At 55.2% G+C, this 19,249-nt stretch overlaps 1 protein-coding gene across 3 annotated transcripts in view; it reads left to right on the forward strand.

The window, feature by feature from the left end:
- TWIST2 (twist family bHLH transcription factor 2) overlaps positions 1-18,685 on the forward strand; it is a 49,970-nt gene extending 31,285 nt beyond the window's left edge. Inside the window, exons 2-3 of one of the 3 annotated variants that reach the window (XR_014265035.1) lie at positions 9,781-11,226; positions 17,975-18,685. The gene's annotated coding sequence lies outside the window, so the exon portion shown is untranslated. The other 2 variants (XM_082466064.1, XM_082466063.1) reach the window with 2 other exon arrangements.
- The last annotated feature ends 564 nt before the right edge of the window (positions 18,686-19,249 follow it).

The raw sequence follows: 19,249 nt of genomic DNA on the forward strand, positions 1-19,249 counted from the left end.
GGTGGCTCTCAGGAATGGAAAGCTGAAGGGCTGTGTTTTTACTGGTTTCCCAGCTGTAAGATGTACGGAACTGGCTTTTCTCTCCTTTTGCATCTGCAAGACGTCAGTAATCGATGGCCGATCAGAGTTGCTCCGTGAAGCCAGGGGTCCGTGGGCGGCATGTCTGGCTTCAGTCCATCTGGACCCACAACTTAAAATGCGATTCGCCTCCCCCCCAGTCCCCCGGTGTTTATCTGGGTTCCTTCTGGCCTCCTTCCCTTCAGAAATATTCCGGTTAAACCAGCCTCCTCCCCAAGAAGGCAATGCGTGTACTCACGGCATTGGGCATCTTCTGGGGAGAGAGAGGAGTCCACAGCTTTAACCAGGTCTTAAAACAGATTTGTCAGATGCCAGCCGTGCCCCCGCGGGGACATGCGAGTGCGCTCTCAGCTGTCCCCAAGATTCTCAAAAATCACCAGACCCCCAGGGCCGTGGAGACCTCCAGCCACTTCCACCTGGGAGAAGTGAGGTCCAGCAGCTGGGGACAAGACGTGACCAAGGTCACTCAGATAGCAGGTGGCAAAGGGGAGACAGGAGGGGTTAGCGGGGCCTGATGGGACCTTCCTTTGCGAAGCAGCCTGAGCCCTGAGGCAAGTCCCAACATGGAGGCTCTGAAACTCCTCTTGGGGTAGGCTGTCCCGCCTCTTTACAGGTGATGGGTCCCAGGGTCAGGCAGACTCAACCCTGTGTCGGCAGAGCTGGACCAAGGTGGGCCTCCCCGCAGGGCCTGGGAGTCGGGGGAGCTGCTGGAGGGTGGATGGGAAGCGCCCTCCCTGCAGCCAGCTCCCGCTCCAGGAGGGGGGTTCCAGGACCTGCGCTGAGCACACTCAGTTCCCCTTCCACCATCCACCGGTCACGCCGCTTCACCTCCCCTGGGCGGGGTGGGCAAGGAGGCAGAGGGGCCAAGGGGTCACCCACTGAGTGTCATCTGTGGAAGAAGACATGGCAGAGTGTAGAATACACACGAAGACGCGTCCCTGGGATGCTCAGGGTTTGGGGTCAGCTTCTCGCGCCTTCAGTGCTCAGACCCTCCCAAACGGGAGATAGGGGGAAGCTGTGCCACCTCCTGCTCCGGGTCCCTGCTGCCTGGTCCTGAGGGTCCCCGCCTTGCTCTCGGCCCGTCTTTGGCACTGGAGGGGCCCCTCCTCTGGGCGTGGTCCACTCTTCCCGACCTCCCTCCCAGTGCCCACGGGGTGACCCGCCAAGGCCCTGATACATGCTGCCTGGTTCAGCCAGTTTTATTTAATCCAGGCAAAGTGGCAGAATGTGAAAAGCTGGCCTCTCGTGCGTTTATTGTGCACATTTGACCAAGGAAAGAATACAGCCCAGGAATTTTATTTATGACTCTGCCCCTGTGGCTACGCAGTGTCCTCAGTGTCTGCTGTGTCAGCCCACAGCCCAGCAGAGGATGTCTGGGTCTGGGGACTGTACCTTCCCGATGTCCTGTGGGTTGGCGCCAGTCAGCAGGTGAGATTGCGTTTGACGATCTTGAGGGTGATGATAAGAATTCGCCGTCGAGATCTCCGAGAATCCTGCAAACCAGATCGTAAATGCCACGTAGCCCTGGGGAGATGGGGTGGGGGTATATTATTGAACACTGTAGGGTCATTTCCTAAAGGGATCCAAGGTAGTTTTTACATTTTTAAAGTATATTTGTAATTTTAACTCGCAGTCTTAACTTATAAAAGCTAATGGTTTTCCCGCTAAGACGTAAAATGTGCCGTGAACTTTATTCTAAAGACCGACAGCACGGCTCCCATGCTTTCCCGCCTGCCTAGACCCTCTCCTGGGATCTGAGTCCCCAGCTGCTAGTGAAATGACATTAACCCCTGAACCCCTGTAAATATCCAAGGTCACAGCTTTACTTAGTGCTAATTATTCCTTCAACTCAACAACTAAAGTTCCTGAAACTCAAACTAAACTATATTGGCGGGGAAAGTGGTTCCCTTCCACATCTTTCTGGTTCACTAAATAGCTTCGATTTTGCTTCTCTAGTCCACAGTACAAGGTATGAGGGAGAATCCAAGTTCCTTCCCAGAAGATGCCGTAGGGTTGCTGGTGCTCTGAAGATGAGCACAGTGTATGCGGTAATCCCTCATCCAACCCTGAGTTCACCTCACTCAGAATGTGAGAGAGCCAACTTTTAGGCTGTTTTCTGGAGCCAGGGGGATGTTGGGTGTGTGTACGGCACCCAGGCCGCCATTTTGTGTGCGGTTCTGGGTGATGCCCATGAGCTGAACAGGGTGAGCGGGCTGGGAGGCGAGGTGGGGGCAGTGGAAGAGTCATGCGTCTGGTCAGTGGGAACCCTGTTTTCAGCACAGAGCCCCACCAGCAGGAGAAGCTTCCCCGTGAGGGACGTCCGGAGCCGGTCTCCCAGCCACACCTCCTGGTCCTGGAAGTGAAGTGACCAGGGTGACTTCCGGGAAGGAGAAGGAGAGGCGTTTGTCCAGGCAGCCCTGAAAGACCAAATTTGGAGTAAATACATTAGCAACGTCTAAGAACACGCTTGGACGAGGACGACACCCCAGGGCAGCGGTGCCAAGAGGACTTCAGTGAAAGGCCAGCTCACGCGAGCCCTGTGGAGCTTTCTTCTGAGCTCAGCAAGGACCCTTCACAAAACCCTGGGGCATCGAGCAGCGACACTGCGGGTCCCTCCAGCACGACGAGCCTCCTGAAGTCACCGTCCCGGCGGAAACTTCACACCAAGGACGCCTGCCGCTGTCCTGAGGACCAGGTGGCCCGTCACTTGGAGGGAGGAGAGGAAAGCAGGGGCGGCACCTCGAAGCCGAGTAACAACTCACCTCACCACCCTTCCAGCCGCCACATCATCTCAATAAAACAGGGTGTGAGCTCGTGAGCGAGACCCCGTTGCTACCAAGTTAACGTGGATTCACGTCATTGTGTTCGCCTTGGTGTTTTGCCCTTACGGCTGACCTTAATGACCGGTTTTTTAAAAGTTAAGTTCTTTCACACATTCATTCAGTATCTGGCTGTCTGCACCTTTCCCCCCAAAACACCGAGCTTCCCCAGCCGTGATTCTGCTACCCGTCAACCTTCAGGACTCTGACGCCCACATTTGGAGAAAGTAGTGTGATCACATGATCAGATGGTTTCCCAAGTGACCATCTACAACCGACTTTTTGTGTTTTGGACAAACCTTTGTTCAAAAACCTTGCCTTGGCCCTTGGGGCCGACTCAGCGGCACCACCAAAGCTTGGCCCTCCCCCTCCCGCTCCCCGCACCCTGCGGTTGGGCAGGGTGACTGGCTCCAGCCAGTGAGCTTCCGGAGCATCTCCAGAAGGGAGTGGGGGACACCTCAGTGTGTCTTCCACTGCCCGAGCAGCTGGAAGGCCACATGCCCGCAACGGTGCAGCTACAAGACGGTGGAGACCCTGCCAGCCCGAGTCCTGAGTGACCTGTGGAGCCGAGCCCCAGCCGGCCTGGATGAGCAGGGACCACACGTCACCCCGGGAGAGGCGGGACCTTGTCTGCAGTTGCGGCCTCGCCACCCTCGCCCCCACTGGACCAGCCCTGTGATGAGAGGGAAGACAGTCTGACACCGCAGGGGTCTCTCTCGTGTCCTGTAGCCTCAGACATGGTTACTCTGCTTTGCGAAATGGGTGTGTGCGTTGGGAAAACTGTCTAAACTAAGTTGTTTCAGGTTCATCTTGGGAGAAGCTCAATTTCTAAAGGCACTTTTCACTAAAGTTTTTAACATATAAAACTTTTTCAGAGTGTAGCCGTGGCTTCGTTTATTTGTTTGCCAAACGTGAGCCTCTATTCCCCAGATTTCCTTGAAGTAACTCCTGTTCGATGTTGAAAGCGTTTGGGTCGTTCTGTGCTTCCCCTAAGCATTATTCGAATTCTTATCTTTGGTTCAAGGTGTATTCGCTGAATTGCAGAGTCCTGCCTCCATTCGGGGTTTTGTTAAAGCTTTCTTCTGTCTGTTAACTTTCCTCCTCTGTATGTGCTTCCAGAGTGTTTTATTTTAACGTGGATTCAACCTGAATTCTTTAAAACTACACAGAACATCTGTATCTCACCTATTTATTGACAAAGCCTGATTAAAGAGAGTCTGGAAGGGAAGGTGGATTGCTGGATCTAAGATATAAAGTAGCTGCCAAATCCCTTTATAAACATTGACCTCAACACTGCTTTCCATATTCATGGGTCTGTCTCGGCAAAAGAAATTACTATAGGATGTTAAGCTGGAGTCCAAATGGTAAATAAATGCATTAAAAATGGGCAGATTATGCAAGGGAGATTCCCGCTTAAGGAGCGTAGCCTTTGATTTGGTCAGAAATGTGATAGCAAATATTCAGACTTCAGCTACCCTGCTTTGGTCATAACTCCAAGGTCTCATCCCCTGTCTCTGGGTCTTAGCGCTGTTATCTTTCTAATTAAAGTAGTCGTTTCCGGCGTTCAAACTCAGGAGTATTGTTGCAATCAATGCAAAAATACAGGGGGATATTTGGGAAATACACAGCTCTGCTTGTCACATGGGCATCTGTGATTTGCACGACTGACTGTCAGGCTGATTCTTCCAGAAAGGAAGAGAAGGGAAGTCTTGGCACTTGAGTGATTGAAAACGTTCTTTTAAGAAGAGGGAGTCCTGTCTCCTTGGGCAGGTTCCAGGGTGCAAAGAGGCTCTTCTCCATCTGCTCTCCAGTGCTCAGCCATCCCCAGAACTCCTGGAGCCGTAGAGCTGCACTGAGCAGTCACGCCCAGGAGAGTAGCGGGGTCTGATCGAACTCTGCCCCAAATTCACGCCGACTTCCGTGCGATGGGCCCGTTTGGACCAATGGGACTGCATCATCTCTACCCCCAAACTGTGAATTCAGTAGTTAACGACTGCAGCGAACTCAGGACAGAGGTGACCCTCCTTAGAGAAGGGTGCGGCGTTGTACATCTGAGTGTTTGTACATGATATTCGTACATGTGTGGGGGGGTGTGTGTATATGTGGTACATATATACACATGTATATGGGATATGATGGCATGTGTGTGTACACACAAACACACATACTGTCTAAGTACCAAAGGCCCTGAAGCCCCTCGGCCCTGCTCTGCCCCATCCATCCCGCCTGCCGGGTCTAGAGCAGAGCTCCACGCACGCTGTGTGCGCGATAGATACTAGTTGTTGAGTGGCTGCATTTCAAAGAAAACTCTATTTGTATTTGTACTGTAAAGTCAGGCTACTTGAGTCTCTCAGCCTGCAGTGCACGGTCATCCCAAACCCCAGGGAAGCCGGTACGTGTGACACGGAACAGGATTCCGTCCCTGAGCGCCAGTGGCCTCATTTGTAACGTCCCCCCCATGGATTTCTCAGCACAAGAGGAGCATCCCTTACGTGCCAGGTGCGCACTCACCTGGGGCAGGTAGAACCAGCCCACTTTATAGACAGGGGAGACGGGCCCAGGCTGCAGGCTCAGCGATGCTGGGCAGCACCGCCTTTGCAGGACGTCCCAGCGTCAGGCCTGGTCACAGCCCCGGGGCAGAGGTCAGCGCCTCCCTGTCCGGGCATCCAGGGAGGGGCTTTGTTTGCTCTCAGATGCCTTGCTCCGGCAGCCCCCAGCTTAGGAGGGGGCTCCGAAGAGCCAGTGGTTCCACGAAGCCTGTAGAAAAGAGGGGACACATTGTGTCACCACACCATCTAGGACATGGGGTCCCACTGAGGTTTGCTTCCAGAAATGCACGCACACACACGGGCGGTCACTTCTCATTCATGCCATCTTCTGTGGCTGTGTGGGAAAATACAGAATAATTCAGGGTTTTCTTTTTTCCTACTCAAAAACAGTTTGAAAACACAATACATTCCGTAAGATTTATTTGAGTCTGCTATAATTTATTTGAGCCTGCTATAATTTATACATGTGGGATTTCAATCCAGGAAATTTGGATTTTTAAAAATCGAGCAATAATGAAAGTATTTGTGTATCTCTTTACTTGGCCCTGGGGGCTGAGAGCCGTCTGGGATGAGGGCGTGACTCTAAACTCTCGCATGGAAGCCAAGGCCAAGGAGGCCCCTGAGAGCACCTGTCCCCCAAGACCTGCCCTTCCCAGACTGGACTGCTCAGTCCCCAGGGTCAGTCTGCACGGGGCGGTTACCAGTGGGCTGATAAGAGATAGTAAGTGAAGTCAGACAGAGAAAGACAAATATTATGTGATAGCACTTGTATGTGGAATCTAAAACAAATGAGACAAATGAACTTATTTACAAAACAGAAACAGACTCACAGACACAGAAAACAAACTTACGGGTACCAAAGGGGCAAGCAGGGTCGGGGAGGAGGGATAAATTAGGAGTTTGGGATTAACAGATACGCACTACTATGTATAAAATAGATAAACAAGGACCTACTGCATAGCACAAGGAACGATATTCAGTATCTTGTAATAACCTATAATGGAAAAGAATTTGAAAAAGAGTAGATATATATAAAGAATATATACGTGTATTATTGGATCACTAGTTTGCTGTATACCAGAAACTAACAGAACATTGTAAATCAACTATATGTCAATTAAAAAGAACAGAGTCTATCGCCCACATTCACAGGTCCTTCTAGGTTCAGTGCAGACAAAGGAGCCCTTAGATTTGTGTATTGCGAAATTAGAAGTTTGAATCTCAAAGGCAAATGGTTGGGAATTACAGCTCTTCATTGGAAGGAGAGTGATGGATGCCTTTTTTAGGAGGAAATATCTAACGCTTTTTCCAGAGGCGACACCAACTCCAGGTGCTTTGAAGATCATCAGGGTAGCATTGACCTTATCCGGTGGATGGGGACCCCCGGTTGATCCTCTTCGGCTGACAGCAGACCCCCCTGTTAATGCCCCCGGGACCCCACTCCCTCGCTGCCAGGAGCCAGAGCATCTGTACGAGATTCTTCACAGACTTACCTCGGGGCTTGCTGGCGTGAACTTGACTTCTGTTTCTGTGTCTGCTGCCCCTGGGGCTTGAGGGCCCCCAGGTGTCAGCTGGGGGTGAGAGGAGAGTCCATCAGATGTCCTTCCCCGGGCAGGTCTACGGGGTGAGCGAGCGAGGGTGCCGGCTTCACCCGCCAGCAGGAGGCCGTGGTTGTGGCAGCGCGTGGAAGCCCAGCGGGGAGACACACAGGAGCCACAGGCCGGGGGTCGCCCTCTCGCTGGGGCCGGGAGCTGGCGGGCGGGGCCTGCGGGCTGCCTGGGAGGGGTGGCCGGTCTGGGAACGCCGAGTTCTCTCTGCGTTTGCCCTGAGACACCTGAGCGCCTGTCCTGGGGCCCGTCGGATGTCTTTCAGTTGGAGTTAGTGACCGCTGGGGGCAGAGAGCCAGGCTGTGCAGGAGGAGCTGGATTCTTGCAAGTGCGAGAGGTGACGTTTAACAGCCGGGCTTGTTCGTGGACCGCTTACCGTCTCTCTGCCATTTACCTCCTAAGTGGACCGTCCATTCACTCCCCTTCCCCTTCAGCTCTCATCAGCCGTTAAACACGCACGTTCAGTTTTATTTCACCACGTGCCGGGGTGTTGACTTGCTCCCGTGGAACCCACCCCAAGCCCACTGCGCACACCTTTCCTCGGGACCCCGGGGCTGGCCTCCACCAGGAGGGTCAGTGCTTTCCCACCTCAGCCCTGGCCGCTCACAGCCGTGTGGCCGGTCCAGCTGGGGGTCGCTCACTCACCCCGTCCTGTTTCTATGAGCTAGTTTTACCCGAACCCCTGAGGCCCTTCCACGCTTGAGTGTGGGCTGGTCGATTTCTGAGTATGATGTTTCCCAACAGAGATAAGTTTTACTCAGGTGGTGCTGAGGTTTGAGACTAGGAAATGGGCTAAAAGTAACTGAATCCAGAGCTTGGGAAGCAAAAGGCCTTGCCGAAGGGGTGGGTTAGCCCAGCCCCTGGCTGGTCTCCGGAAAGCTGGCATATCCCTGTGCCTAGAAGAACATCCTCCCGCCAGGGCCCCCTGGGTGCTGTTGGTCTGTCAAAATCAATCCCATATCTCAAGAGGCTGCCAAAATCAGGGTTCCCAGAGATGGGCAGGACCGGGGATTGGGTCATAGTAGGATTCTTAGTAAGGTTTTTGCATTCTTCTGGATGTGCACACCTATATGCATACTATTTCAAAAGTAGCATATTTTTTTTCTGGGTGGTTGGAAAAAAGAGGGCCCAATAAAATAGATTTAGGTACAGTTATTTCTGTAAACCATTTTGCATTTTAAAAATTGCCTACTTTTCTGAGATTAATCGGGGAACTAAAAGCTGGCAGAAGTCAGGCAGAGGTCATCCTCACCGCCGATGCATTCCTGGAAACAGTGTTTCTATCCCCCATGTTTCATCATTTGCGGGAAATGTTCTTTCGCATTTTCCAGGCCGTGCTCCCCCGTGAGAGATGGGGTGGCACGCTCTGGAGACAGCGGGAGTCTGGGTTTCATTCCCAGCTCTCGCTCCTCTGCTCTGTGACCCGACGGGTTTGCAGCCTCTCCAGGCCTGGGTGTGTTTATGTTGAAGACGTGGAAATGAGGGCAGAATCCATGTAGGAAGCCAGTTCCCGGCATGCTCTCTGTGCTCCAAACGTGCAGAAGACTGCTCGCAGCCAGCCCAGTCCCCACTGCACTGGACCTGCCCTCCCCAAGGTCACCTGCTGACCGCCCCCATGGCCAGGGGCAGGTCGGAGCTCTCCCCTGCGATGCAGTCCTCCGGCCAGCATGGGGCGCTACTGGCCAGCTCCACTGGCCTCTTCCAGATGGTCCCTGCTCAGCCTCCCCACCTCCCCTGAAAGTGTGACCCTAAAGGCCTGCAACCCCCGGTTCTGCCCCCGACAGGAGGCACAGAGATGGAGAATGAGGCCCGGGTTTGGGATCCAGAGGCCTGGGTCCAAATCCTAGCACCACAAGGTACCCTCATCCCTTCCAAGGGGAGGGTCTTGCTCATAAGTCTGAAGCCCCCAACCCTCTTCTGGGGTTCCAAGCCGCACATCCTGCTGAGTGAACTTAGCCTTCATGGTGTCACGAAAGCACTGAGAACTCAGCCCGACCAGCACTAGTCTTACTTCCCCACAAAAGCGCCTTCTCTCGTGACCCCCATTTAGTCCCTGGGGTCACGACCCCTCCTGTTGCCTGAGCTGGACCCTCGGTCACCGCTCACCTCTTGCTGCTTCTCCAGCGCTGCTGCGTCTCCCCAGGGTCCTCAGCCCTTTCCTCCTGGACCACAAGGGGGGGGGGGCGCCCCACCCAGGCCCCGCCGGGGTCCCCCCGTCCTGGCATCCTTGGGGCCGCCCCACCGTTATCTCGGGAAGGCCCAGCTCATCGTGCGGTGCGCTCCTTATTACCCCTTTCATTGCCTCCCCACTGCTCTGTGGGTCCTGCCCATCTCTGCCCCCCCGAAAGTTGCCTTCACCATTACCCCCATATCCTCACCCTCCTCCAGCCCACCTCGCGTGTGCCCGTGCACCCTCGCCTCTGTCCACGAGGCCCTTCCCCCTTCCCGCCCAGGACCAGACTCCTTGAAGACCCAGCGCCAGCCCCTGATCCCGTGAAGAGCTCCCCGAAGCCCTGGAAACTTAATCGTTACGTTCTCTGTGCTTTTATTATGTGCCTTTTAATACTTTTATTGTAACATTTCTGATATTTTGCTATAATCATTTGTATTTATAATATTTGTATTTTAAAATAAAATAATTGTAGACCTTTACGTACCTATATTATACATTCATTAGCACACATTACATTTTTGTTGTAATAATTTATTTTATTGTCTGTCCCCAAGTGAACTATGAACTGGTTGAGGACGAGGGAGCAGGCCCTCCTCATCCTTACATGCCAACGTCCAGCAGGATGCCTGATGCCAGAAACCCTTCAGTTAATATCCTCTCGAGCTGGTGCTGCCGTCACTGGGACCCTTGTGTCTTCAGATACTCCTTTGTCAAATGTGCAGAGACATTTATTCACTCGGTGCCCCCAGGTTTGGACCCGAGTGAAGGGTGTTGTGGGCATGAAGTCGGTCGTGGGAGAGGAGGGATTTCCGGCCCAGGGCTTAGCTGGCCTGAGTTCTGCTGGTGATTCTGCACCTGCCTGGTGACTTGGGATAAGTCACCCCCAACCCCAGGCCCCCTTCTCATCTCCGAAATGATGTCATTGGATGGACCATGCTCAAAGGCACTTCCTGCACCTCCAGCCTGAAATGGGGCGCCTGCAGGGTGACTGTTTACTCCACCCTCTAACACTCGGGAGTTTTACTTGGAAGCTGAATGTAGTGACATCTGGAGAAATCATAATTCACTGCTTAAACTAGTTCCTGGGTTTGGAGGCCTGTGGACCCGGAAGAGGCTGCATCCTCCTCGTCTCTGGTTACTCGGGACTGCTCGCCCTCACTGTCTGAAACGTGGGAGGACCCTTTGCAGCGTCTCGTGTCTCGTGACTCATGGAGAAGAAATGGGACGGTCTCCCTCCGAGGCAGGGCTGAGGATGGGTCCGCGGGAACCCCTGGCCTTCCTGTCGCAGCTCCCCTGGGAACTGAGCAGGGCGGGCCCTGGGGAGTCTCGGGCTGCCGGGGGTGGGCCCTGCAGGGCGCTGTCTCCAGGCAGTGACATTGGGAGGCACCAAGTAGGAGGGACCTGCCTGGACGCCCAGAGGCAAGCATGCCCCCTCCCCAGCCTGTTCTCAGGGCCACTTCCCCATGGCAGACAGGTCATTGCAGACATAGCCTGAGTCACTGAAGCCAAGCCCAAGCCGGGGCCGGGGGAGAGACAGAGAGAGACAGAGGGAGGGAGGGGGAGAGAGCACTGTTTCCACTTCTAAGTGGACGTGAAGTTCTCGGTCCCCTGCAGGAGCAAGGCCAACAGCTCCCCTGCAAGCCACCAGGGAGCCACAGAAAAGTCCTGGCATCATAAACGCGGTCATTCCAAGGAGGATTCCTCTTTCTCATGCATGGTGGGCTGGCTGGGGTCAGACGTCTGAGTCGCGGAGCCTGGAGAGAGGGGCCACCTGTCCTCACCCTCCTCACCCTTCCACTGACCCCAGACCCTGAACAGGGCAGGGGCCCCTGGCAGGTGGTGTCTGCAAGCAGGGGGCTTGTCTGGGACACAGAGAGGGAGCAGAGAGCACAGGGGGCGTCAGTGGCTCCAGCACAGACGGCACGGCCCCTCTGGAACCCACAGCCTGCGCCGGTGTCCGGGCAGCAGTCCTGAATGTCACACTCGAGCTGAATGCGCAGGTCCTGGAATCTTTGAGGTCCCGGCAGAGCCGAGAGGAGCAGGCAGTGCCTCAGGCATCCCCGCAGGACAGCAGAAGCCCCTCCACCTGCTGGGGGGTCCTGGGAGCCTTGTGGTATGGTGGTGGGATACCTCCCACCCAGCCGTTCCCGGGAAAGCAGGACTGTCCAGGAGGGACGGGCCACCCCCGGCAGAGAAGCTCCGGGTCTTAACTCTGGCCCCATTTGCCACCTCCTTGCCTCTCACTGGCCTAATGAGACTCACATGGCTGAGCCTCTGTCCCACTCTTTAACAAAGGGCCCAGGGGCCTGTAAAGAGAGGCCGGAGTGTCCTGCCTTCCCAGCCGCTGCTTGGTTCAGGGACCACTTACAGCCCCTTAAAGGGCAGGGACTCCGCAGGGGGAGGGAAGGACCGGGCAAGGGAGGGAGGTGGGACAGCCGTCCGGAGGAACCTTGTAAAAACGCAACAATCTCACAAGCCCAGTGCTTTCTGCTTTACATTTGCTGGGAGAGGAAGCAGTTTGCCTTTTGTCTGTCCCTCCTTCGCCCCACAGGGATATGTCCTTAAACTTCTCCTTTGAAAATCAAGTCGCACTTAATAGGGTCCAGCCTACGGGAGGATGGCTCCGGGCTCCCTCCTGCCATTCTGGGTTTTAGAAGTGGATTCCCAAATAGTCATTGGGACTGGGTCTGTTTTGTCATTTGGCACTGCCAATTCTCTACCTTTCTGCCCCTCGGGGCTTCCAGGCCCGGCTCACAGCCAGGAGAGGTGCCCAGAGGCCACAGGGAGGGAGGGGGCCTGAACTGGGAAGACAGAGGGCCCGCATGTGCAGGGGCAGCTGGACCCCCGCCTCTCCGATCGCCCAGGTGAGCCTGGCACCTGCCCCGGCAGGCCTCGGCCGCTGGTCCCTAAGGGAGGGCGTCCTGTTGACGTGCTTTCCCGTTATCCAGGCCTGATTGGAGCTCGCTGCTCAAAGCTTCGCATTCTCTCCAATGAAAGCAAAACCGCTCTTTCCTCCCGTCCCTGCACAAACATTTGTCACAGAAACAGCCTCGGGGCAAGCGGCTCTGGGGGAATGAGCTTTGTTCTGGCCACCCACTGGCACTGCCCATCCCAGCCAGGCCAGCAGGCGGCAGGGAGGCGTCCAGCGCCTGCCTGCACCCAGTGCCCCGTGGTCTCTTCAAATCCCCTGCCCAGAGGGAAGAAGAAAACCCGTCCAGCTGAGTGGGTGATCCTTCCCAGACTCCCTGCGGGGGCTGTCGCCGGCACCCCTGCCGCCCTCGCATTCAGGTGGGCGATCACCGAGGTGCAGCCGCACGAGCTGGACGCGGGCTGGCTGCACAACTGTGTCCACTGCGTGTCCCAGGCGGGCCCCCGGGGGGGGTCTCTGTGTCTGGGGCTCTCAGGCAGGAGTGTAGCGGCTGGCACAGCCTCAGGGCCTGGCTGCCGGCGGGGCCCCGCCCCCAGCAGGGGGCATCCTGAAGCTGGAACCCTTGTTTCTGCAGCCACGTGCCCCTGGCAGCCACAGCCCATCTCAGCCGCGGTTCACGTCTCTGAACAGGGATGCGGATGATGTAGGCTGCGCACGATCACCCACTTCTTCCTGCTCGGGGAGCATCTCCGAAGAACGGGGATTTTTGCCAGAGTGCAGGTGGTGATTCCTCAGTTCCGGGCGAGACCTGCTGTCTGCATTTCTCACAAGCTTCCGTGTGTTGCCGACCCTGCTGGTCTTGAGGGGCAGATGCTTAGAACGCACGGGAGACCGAGTGCGTTAGAGAGCGCGGGCGTTACAGGGAGCCTGGAGCTCCTGGTCACCTGGGTGAACTTCACCTCTGCTGTCTGTCTGACATCCTCATTGTCGTCCCTCTTTCAGCAGGTATTTATTGAGCACCTACTGTGTGCCAGGCGCTGCTCCAGACCCTGGGGACCCAGCTGGGGAAGACTAGCGCCCTGCCCTCCTGGGACAGAAAGAGCGCTGGCCACAAGCGTCTTACCTGTTTGTCTGGTTTGAGGTGGGGGGGGGGGGGGGGGTTGTTAGATCATTTGTTGCCATGCCTGCAGAGACAGACCCCAAGCTACTTCTCACCTGATGGAAGACGTTTCCTAGTAGTGTTTCCTGGAAGCAGGACCTGATAGGTGTATTTCCTGAGGTCTTAAATGCCTCATGTTTCTTTCCCTCCCCACGGGGTCTGTGGATTCTTGGGGAACAGAGCTCCGGGGACGCCATTCTTCTCCATAGAAACTCTGGACGTCCTGGGATTGTCAGTTAGCAGGTGGTATGAGCACAGGAGAAGTCACCCCAGTCTGGTTCTTTTTTGTTTCTTTTTATGTCTGGAAGCCTGTAGGAGGTTTTCTCTAGTCTTAGAATCCAGAACTTTGTGATGTGGCTCGGTTGCTTGTCTTGTTGGATTTCTTTTCCAGAACTCGGTGTTCCTTTTAATCTGAAACCCTCGATCGTTCTTGAGCGTGGGGACTCTTCCGTCGATATCCCTCCTGTGACCGCGTCCGCTTCCTCCTTTCCACATACCTTGTCTTTTTGCTCAGATGCCGGGAGATTCCATGAGTCAGTCTCCAATTCATTAATGGTTTTTCATCAGTGTCTCTTTTGCTATTTTGCTTCTATTATTTAAAAAAAATGTCTACTAATATTCTTTTTGTGATTTCCAAGAGCCCTTTTCCCATCTCCTGGTTGTTCATGCTCTTTCCAAACATCACATTCTCATTTTATCCACACACTCTCCTCTGGCTTCTCCCAAGATGATCATTTCCGCTGTTTTGAAAGGTGGATCCCCGTTCACTGGGCTGTTTGTGTGGTGCTTAGCTCGGCAGGTTCCCCACTGTGGTCCTCAGTTGCCTGACGCGAATCATCACTTGTTTTCTACTCGTATTTACAGCACGTTTTGTTGGTGATACGAAGTTGGTTCTGTCCCTCCAAACCATTCTTGGGAGCTGTGTTCAAACAGTCAGGAGGCTGTGGGCAGGCTCGGCCAGGGGACAGAGGGCCCCCGTTGAAAAACAGTGCAGGACAAATGCCCAAGAAGGAGGGGTGCTGGCCCGTGCAGAATGGGTGAGACCCACCAGGGAAGGTGGCAACTGTCAGCTCTCCACCCCTGGGTCCATTACTGCTCATCTCCCCCTGGCACGTTCCACCCCCGCCCTGCACAGTGTACCCTGGAGCCCAGGTGTCAAGGGTTTTTGTTTTAGGCGTAGTGAGCGGGAGGAAGGGGGCAGCAGGGGGCAGCAAGGGCAGCCTGACAGGGAGAGCCCCTTCAAGTGAGCTGGGCAGTGCCAGGGGCCTGTGGAGGCAAAGATGCCTCCACTTTTCATGCTGAAGGGGCAGTGAGAGCTGGCACAGCGCCCTGGATGTCTGCTCTGTGCTGGGGACCGTGACCACACCCCCGGGCTTCTGTGAACAGCTCCTGGCCTCCTGATCCGCCCCTTCTGCCCCCCAGTCTCCACTGGCAAAGCCTCAGGTGTGCGCATGTGTGCATGCGTGTGCTGTATCTGACTAGGAGAGATTTCACATCTGTGATCATCTCCCTCCACCCTTATTCCTCACCCTACTTTCTTTTGGCAGCCCGACCAAGTCCAAGGTACTTTTCCCTTCCCTTCTGGTTGCAGAGTCTTAGCTGCACTTCCTCTAAAAAAGTTGTCACTGTCTACCGTGAGCTCTAGTTGTTTATAAACATGTTACTCCTCCCCTGCTAGATTTCTCTGATTCACCTCTGGGCTTTTTAAACAGCTAACAGCATTCCTGGCACATGAAAGATGCTCAGTACATGTTGGGAAGATAGATGGATAGGTGGATGGATGGATGGATGGATGGATGGATGGAAGGGTGGATGGGGGGGATAGATGGAAGGAAGGATCGGTAGATGGATGGAGGGTAAATAGAAAGAAGGAAGGGAAGAAGGGAAGAGGGGAGGGAGGGAGGAAGGATGGAAGATGGAGGGATGGATGGATGGGTGGAAAGAAAGAAGGAAGAAGTGAGGGAAGGAAGGGAGGGAAGGAGGGAGAGAAGAAGGGAGGGAGGAAGGAAGGAAGGGTGGATGGAGGGATAGATGGAAGGATGGTGGGTGGATGGATGGATGGGTGGGTGAATCAGTGAATGGATGGAAGGCCTTAAAATGAATGCTTCCCTCTTAAGCCCGCCCCTGCCTCACTTTCTGGAGAGCTTTGTTGATGTGCCCCTCCCTGTGTCAGGCCCTAGGGATACAGATTTGAATAAGACCCTCTGTTGCTTCTCAGTGCCCAATGGTCCGGTGTGGGTGAGAGAGGCGGACGGCCACCCTCTCAGTCCAGCCGCTGCCCAGCCTCTCTGCCTGCCCCCCCTTCCTGGCCGGGCAGACAGATGCAGAGTGAACTGTGTACAGGACACACGCACACGGTTTCAGGTGGCTCTCACACGCGGGAGGCTGTCGGGGCCCCAGATGTTTTTCATTTGTGGCTGAGAACGCCGCCCATGTCAGCAGACACAGCTGGGGTCAGGGTGACATCAAGGCGGCCGGCCCCGAAGGCTCTCGGTCAGAAAGACTAATGAACCTGCCGCTCGCTCCTGCCCAAGCCCTGGGCCCCGCAGGCATGTGGAGTGAACCCTGAAACCTGCGCTCCTGGGGGCGGCCCTGTCGTCTCTGGCTTTCCACGGATGATGCTGTATTTCCCCTCGGAGGGCAGGCGCAGCTCATATATCAAAAACTGCTGTAATTATTTCCTCCCACTGAGGAAGGCTTCCATTTAGCTTTCTCTAGCTGCCCCCCTTATTAATTATCTAATTACAACCACATTCTCCAAGAGAGAGCAGCCTTTGACTTTCTGCCCAGGACCACTTAAAAAGGCTTACATATTTGGAGTGCTCTGAACTTGGAAAAAAAAGAAGTGCATGTGTGTTTCCACGCACTGGAGTTTTAGGGAAAATGTGTCTTCGCTTTTGCAGAGCTTTGTCTTGATGCAGTAAAGGTTTCTAGAGTTCCCTGAGCAGCTGGGCTTTAGTGTGGAGCTCAGGGTTCCACGGGGAGGGAGCTGGGGGCGCAGGAGGTCAAGGCACATACCTCCTGCTGCCCCTGCCCAGTGGCGTCAGGCCACACACCCACACACACCCACACACACACGCACACACGCTGTAAATGCGGGATTGGCTGCAAGCTGGCTGGGTGTGCTGTAGCACTGGGTCCTGCAGGATTGGGCAATCAGCAGTCCACGGCCCCAGAACAGCAGGCGACAGGCCAGCAGCTGCCCCAGCCACGAGCTGCCTCCTTGGAGTGAGGTGAGGGGCCCACTGTGCTCGCCCCCAGGCCCTTCAGCATCCACGCGTGGGACCTTTCCAGCGCGAGGTCCTTGGCCAGGTGCTCGTGCCCAGTGATATCCCCAGGGCCCTCCCGCTGTCCCCACTGCGGAGACTTATGACCTTGGCTTAACGGTGGCTGCGTCACTCACTCTGTAGTCTGGTGGTCGGACACCCTGGCCCGGATCTTCTCTCCAGCACATTTTCTCCAGCAAGCCTGTGGGCGCAGATGGCAGCCTGTGAGGTCCTGAGTTGCGGGGGCCCTGCCCGCTGGGTCCGCCGGCGCATGCCCCTCCCTCTGCCACATCACTTGGTCCCCCCCCTCCCCGTCAGCAGCAAGCTTCACTCCCCAACCAGGCCTCCCAGTGGGAAGGCAGGGGTGCTTCTGGTAGAGCGTGGCCTTTGTCGCTTGAATTGCTTCCTGGGAGCCTCACTGGCCAGGTCCTGCGGGAGGTGGTGGAGATGGGGGTGAGGGGCTCTGGAGACGGCGGCTGGAAGCTGGCCCCAGAGCTGCATTTTGATCGACCCACCTGCGCTTGATGGATCAGTTGCATGAGCTCCGGGGCCTCCTGGGGCTGGGGATTCGACAGTTGTGTATCTTGATTGTAGTGGAGGGTGCCAGAATCCACAGGTGATGAAATTGCCTGGCGCACAGACACACACACACACACACACACACACACACACACCTGGTATGACCTCCTTCCACCCCAACACACACACACACACACACACACACACACACGAGTGAGGTGTGAATAAGCCCTCGTACTGTGCCGAGGTCCCTCTTCTGTTTGTGATGCTTCACTAGACTAGTGCAAGGTGATACCAGTGGGGGAAACCAGGTGAGGGGTGCATGCGACCTCCCTGTACATTTTTGTTTTGCGTTTGTCTGTGAATCTGTAGTTTTTTCAAAAGCACAGCTGTAGAAATTCATCCCCTCTGACAGCTCCTGCCCAGCGGCCGTCCCATTTCTCCGCGTCCTCACCCCCAGCCCTCCACAGCTGGCTTTGCTCGCACCGCTGTCCCGAAGCCCTGCAGCCGCCTCACCCCAGCACCCCTTCCCCTTCCACGGGGGACTGCTCTTCTCCATGGAAGCTCCACTCGGGAGCGGCTCACCCACGGGGTCAGCACTGCCCTGCAGGGCACCTTGGGGGGCAAGGCTTTGGTGGGCACAGGAGACAGGAGATCCGGCCCTCTGGGTCTGCGTGCAGCCGGAGAGGGCGGAGGTGGGGAGGGGAGGGGGAGCTCCAGGCCTGGCCTGGGTCCCTGGGGGCAATGGCCTGCAGGTGCCCAGTGGCCCTGACTACTGCTCACCTGTCCAGCTTCTGCCAGGGCGGACAGGGAGGAGACGGGTGTCAGAGCGGCTCGCACCTGCCCCGTCCCGTCTGGGGGCCCCTGAAGGAGGGCGGTCCCCAGACACCGAGCCATGCAGCGGCTTCTCAACCTCCCTCTACCTTGTTTTCCAGACTGTCCCGCGGGGCCGAGCGCACGTGGAACTGGGGTGCATCCGAGTCTGTAACTTCTGAAACCCGAATGACCTCCGGGAAACGCCCCCTCTCAGTGCTCCAGCACGGTGCCTAGACGAGGGCACAGCGACAGACCCCGGACCGCACGGCCCCCTCCCCGAGACGGTCCCCGCAGAGGAAGTGGCGCTCAGGTCCTTCTTGCCGGTGACATGTTCATTGCCATCCTCGCCACTGTTTGAGGGTGGGAACAGACCCAGGCCTGGGTTTTATTTTTTTATTTTTATGTTTTGAGGGGGCGGGGATTTATTCTTTCTGAAAATCGCTAAATTCAGGAACACATTTTACAAGGATTTTGGATTTGTATTTCCCTCTAAGTGCCTTTTTTTAGTGTATATTTTAAAAAATAAGCCAGAAATGCCTTCCTGTACAATTCTGTTTAAACTGGACCAAGGCTCTCAGAAAAAGAACCTCGTGCTTCCTTCCCACCCCCAAGCCCCTGCATGATTGTCTCAAGGAAGCCTGGAATTCTTCTCACTTCTCCCCTTTCTCTTTCTCCATGATTTGCTCAGCTAACCTTTTTTTTTTTTTTTTCTGTTTCAGTGTATATGTTGCTTATTTGTTTTATTTATTGAGATATTTTTAACAAGCTCAGTGACTGCACTGTGGCTCTGTATACTGCTCCCTCCCAGGAACAATAAAGACGTCCTTGCAGCCCTGGTCTTCCGTCTCTTCTTTTCTCTACTTTGCAACACGAGAAAGGGCCTGAGAAAGTTGGAACGGGTTGCAAAAATAACTATCATTTCACTTTAAAGGGGACCAGAAAGGATGTGAGACATTTTGTAGCATACATGATTGTAGAACTTTCTAGAAACTACCAACACTAATGCAGTTGAGAGTGTTAACAGACCCAGGCCTGGGAAAGCAGGTGAGGTTGGCCTCAGCCCCTCTAGGTGCCCATCTTCTCACCTACTACCTACGCCCCAGACTCAGAAGCTAGAGGTACGCTCTCCAGACCATTTCTTGTTCTTCAGATCAAGAGGCACCCATCCCGTGTCCCAGGCCTGCTGTTCAAGGTCAGTGCTAGCCAGTGCCGGCGCTGCGGAGCCTTCCCCGGTGGAATTCCTTACTCTCCCCAGACATGGCATCCGTGCCGTCCTTCACACTTCTCCCAGTGGGTTACAGTCTGCTCTGCATATGTCCAGTCCCCCTGATAACATGAGCTCCACAGGCAACTGTCCCGCTCTCCATAGCCCTGTATATGCCACTGGGCCAGGT

Source organism: Balaenoptera physalus (assembly GCF_965194825.1).
Source record: "Balaenoptera physalus genome assembly, chromosome: 6".
Lineage (NCBI taxonomy): Eukaryota > Metazoa > Chordata > Mammalia > Artiodactyla > Balaenopteridae > Balaenoptera > Balaenoptera physalus.